The sequence below is a fragment of the Herpailurus yagouaroundi genome, unplaced genomic scaffold (genome assembly GCF_014898765.1).
Source record: "Herpailurus yagouaroundi ecotype Mexico unplaced genomic scaffold, PumYag 28, whole genome shotgun sequence".
Taxonomy (NCBI): Eukaryota; Metazoa; Chordata; class Mammalia; order Carnivora; family Felidae; genus Herpailurus; species Herpailurus yagouaroundi.
In genome coordinates, this window is record NW_024412376.1 from 84,112,280 (window position 1) to 84,116,810 (window position 4,531).

General features: G+C 45.0%; 1 pseudogene; it reads left to right on the plus strand.

Moving 5' to 3' along the window:
* Positions 1 to 2,300: 2,300 nt before the first annotated feature.
* Positions 2,301 to 4,123, plus strand: LOC121037922 (TAR DNA-binding protein 43-like; annotated as a pseudogene).
* Positions 4,124 to 4,531: the final 408 nt, after the last annotated feature.

Genomic DNA, 4,531 nt, shown 5'->3' on the forward strand with positions numbered 1-4,531 from the left:
TTGTGACTGAGGCAGACTCAGAATTGCACACAGGAGTTAAAGCTTATTGGTCACAGTGTGGTGAAGCTAGAAGCAGCTGGTATAGTTAGTTAGAAAATCAGTTTCAAAGCTGTGTTTGTATAGCAATCACACCACATTTGTGCCCAATGAGGAATACATGTACAATATATGCAACGTACACTTAATGAAAATAATGTCCACACAGTGGAGAAGGTATATAGAATGCAAATTAAATGCAGCCAAATTTTCTTGAAAGCTTTTATTCACGCTCTACAAAAAAAAAAAAAAAAGAGAGAGAGAAAAACAGCAGTGGTCCACATCCAAGTCGCTATTTGGGAGGTAAAGGTCGATAGTGATTTTACAGAGATAGAATGCAACCTGACCCACCCTCTTAGCATGACTGTTGGGTTGGACTGTATTCAGGCAGGTGGTGTGCAGGGATAAGCCTCCCCATTTCCTTCTCTTCTCTTAGCTTCTCCTTTTCTAATCTTGTTTCTCTTCTTCCCTCTTTCCTCTCTTTTACTTTTATTTGCCTTTTCTTCTCTTTCTCTTCTCTCCTCTTCAACTAGTTCTCCTTTCTCTTCTCTCACACTGCTAGCCTCTCTTCACACTCCTCACTTCTCCTTCCTTATCTCCCTTCCTCCTCTTCTCTCCCGTGCTCCCCCTCCTCCCACCATTTCCTCACCTCCATCATGTTGTTTGGGCTTCTGTCTCAACTTACTAGACCAACCCCGTTTCCTACTGATCTGGGAGTCTTTCTTCCCACTCTATCTAGATTTTGCCAGAGTCTTCCCTGCTCCAACAGCCTGACTGGCTTCCTAACAGGAGAGCATTGTTTAACTGAGGCCACAATAAAATCCCGCTGCCCAGGGTCCCTCACATTGCCCCACTCCACACAGCAGATTGAACTCCTAGATCCCAACATTGGCACGAACCATCCCTGACCTCCCCATATCTCTGGGACTTAGAGCACTGGCCAACCCCAAGGCCCCTGAGAGCCCAACCTCTGTAGACAGGTCAACTTCTCCCCCCACTATATCTGACCTGATTCTGCCATTCCCAACCCCTGCCCTCTTGTGGTCTGTCACTGAGGTTCCCACATGTTCTAAATTTAGGCATTCTCAAGTTAAAACACTCACCTTGGAGAAGGTGATAATCCTATTGAGAAGACAGCACAGGTATGTAGAAACTGACAACACAAAGGAAAGATGAGAACAAGTTTGGGATTCTAGAAACCAAAAGGAGTACAAAGGAGAGGGGATTAATATAAGCTTAAAGATACTTCAGAAAGGAGATAGAGCCTGAAATAAAATTTGGATTTGTAAGGTTTGGTTAAACAGAGAAGTTGGTGGAGAGCATGCCAGAAAGATATAATATAAAAGGGGGTATAAAGATCAGAACATGTATGGCCTCTGGAGGGAACAGTTTATCTTATAATTTATGTGTCTCTGACATCAGGATCTGCTGGGTACCCAAAAATGGGCCCATGAAGAGGGGAAGTCATACAGAAATGAGTGGATACAGACCACAGAGACAAGCCAAAGGAAACTCTCTCCTAGCAACCCCAACCCCCCTCTTCAAAGGTCCTGGCATACCATAACATTCATGAGGAAATGGTGAAGCTGGATCTTCTCTAGTGTGGCCCCATTCTGCATTGTCTGATTTGAGGGGAGAGTCCACGGTAAAGACTCATAGCCAATGAGCAAGAGTCATGATTCCAGAAAACACTTTCCAGGCTGATAAAGACCCCAGCTAGTGACTAGGAATCCAAGGAGCATTCAGTCATCCAGGGGACATTTACTGAAAGTCTAACAATATCTTCGAGTATTAGTCATACAAAGATAAATGCTTTGGCCCTTATCTTGAGGCATTTCACAGGCTAGTAGGGTGGGAATGGGATGGGACTGAAACAGAATCTTATTAGAAGCATATAGGGGCACTTGGGTGGCTCAGTCGGTTAAGCATCCAACCTCGGCTCAGGTCGATCTCACAGTTCATGAGTTCGAGGCCCACGTTGGGCTCTGTGCTGACAGCTCGGAGCCTGAAGCCTGCTTCCGATTCCGTGGCTCCTCTCTCCCTTCTTCTTTCCTACTTGCTCTCTTTTTCTCTCTCTCTCTCTCTCAAACATAAATACACATTAAAACAATTTTTTTAAAAAGAAATCTATATGCCAACAGGAAATTACGGTAGGAGTGAAGGGGTAGCTGGACTGCTCTTGGATCCCTTGCTGCTTTGGATTCCTTACCAGAATTCCTAGCAGTGGCCTAGTGGAAAAATACGATGTTGTACCCAAATAATATATTCAGGTAACCGAAGATGAGAATGGTGAGCCTGTTGAAATACCATCAGAAGACGATGAGACATTGCTGCTTTCCATGGTTACAGCCTAGTTTCCAGGGGCATGTGGACCACGCTACAGCAATCCAGCATCTCAGCGGATGAGAGGTGTCCAGCTGGTAGAAGGAATTCTGCATGCCCCGATCCAGGCTGGGGGAATCTGGTGTATGTTGTCAACTATCCCAAAGATAACAGGAGAAAAATGGATGAGACAGATGCTTTATCAGCAGGGCAAGTGAAAAGAGCTGTCCAGAAAAGGTCTAACTTAATAATGTTGGGCCTCCCATGAAAAACAACTGAACAGGATCTAAAAGAATATTTTAGTGCCTTTGGAGAAGTTCTTATGGTTCAGGTCAAGAAAGACATTAAAACTAGCCATTCAAAGGGGTTTGGCTTTGTTCATTTTCCGGAATATAAAACCTAGGTGAAAATAATGCCACAGAGACACGTGATGGATGGATGAAGGTGTCACTCTAAACTTCCTCATTCTAAGGAAAGCCCACGGAAGGCTTTTTTTTTTTTTCAACGTTTATTTATTTTTGGGACGGAGAGAGACAGAGCATGAACGGGGGAGGGGCAGAGAGAGAGGGAGACACAGAATCGGAAACAGGCTCCAGGCTCTGAGCCATCAGCCCAGAGCCTGACGCGGGGCTCGAACTCACGGACCGCGAGATGTGACCTGGCTGAAGTCGGACGCTTAACCGACTGCGCCACCCAGGCGCCCCAATCCACGGAAGGCTTTGAGAAGCAGGAAGGTGTCTGATGGGCATCGTGAGGGGACGTGACTGCTGAGGAGCTGCGGCAGTTCTTCAGCCAGTACGGGGAGGTGGTCGGTGTCTTCAGTCCCAAACCGTTCAGGGCTTTTGCCTTTGCCACATTGGCAGATGATCAGGTGGCCCAGTCTCTTTGTGGAGGGGACTTGATCATTAAAGGACCCGGTGTCCACATAGCCGATGCTGAACTTAAGCACAACAGCAACGGACAGTTAAAAGTGGAAGAGCTGGTGGCAATCCAGGGGGCTTTGGGAATCAGGGTGGCTTTGGTAACAGGAGAGGGGGTGGAGCTGGTTTGGGAAACGATGAAGTTAGGAATATGGGTGCAAGGATGAACCCTGGCGCTTCTAGCATTAATCCAGCAGTGACGCTGCAGCCCCAGCAGCACCGTAGAGCTGCTAGGGTATGATGGGCACGTTCGTCCCCAGTTCAGGCCCATCGGGTGAGAACCGAATCCAGGGTAACATGCAGAGGGAGCCAAGTCAGGCCTTTGGTTCTGAAAATAACTCCTCTAAGCAATTCTCATTCAGGTGCAGCAATTGGCTGGGGCTCTGCATTACATGCAAAGCCAGGCAGCGGTTTCAGTGGACGCTTTGGCTCAAGTGTGGATTCTAAATCTTCTGGCTGAGGAATGTAGACAGTGGGGTTGGTATAGGCTGGCGGGAATTCAAATGTTTCCAAACATATGTTAAGCATAATGTAAAATACAGATGTACTAAGACTTCTCAAAATTGGTTTGTTCAGTGTGGAGTATATTCTGGAGTATTTGTTTTTGTTTTTTTTACCTTTTTCTGTAGAAAAAGAGGAAAAGCTAAAGGACTTTTAGAAGTGTTGTTACAAAAGGTAGAAATATTGAATGTTTACAAGTGAATTGCTATTTGCCCAATTGGTGAGAACCAACACGCTGTAATCGATATCAAAAGGTTTCTCCTCTAGGGGCCCCTGGGTGGGTCAGTCAGTTAAGTGTCTGACTCTGGCTCATGATCTCCTGGTTTGTGAGTTCGAGCCCTGTGTCTGACTCTGTGCTGACAGCTCAGAGCCTGGAGCCTGCTTAGGATTCTGTGTCTCCCTCTCCCTCTGCCTGCCTCTCTCTCTCTCTCTCTTTCTCTCTCTCTCAAAAAAATAAAATATTAAGAAAAAACTTTTTTTAATTTGTTTAAAAAAAAAGGTTTCTCCTATAATATTTTATCCCTGTGCTTGTTAAGTGAATTCTTCGCATGTTCAAAATGGAAACCATTGATTAGAACTACACGATTTTCAAAAATAAATAAATAAATAATAAATAAATAAGAACTACATTATTTTCTCCTTGTTTTAGTTTGAACCCCACCATATAGACTTTTTCCTTAAGAAAATCTTTTCTGGCCATCACGCTGTCACCGTGTTTAGTTCTTTTGTTTTTTTCACACTTGTCTCCCTTC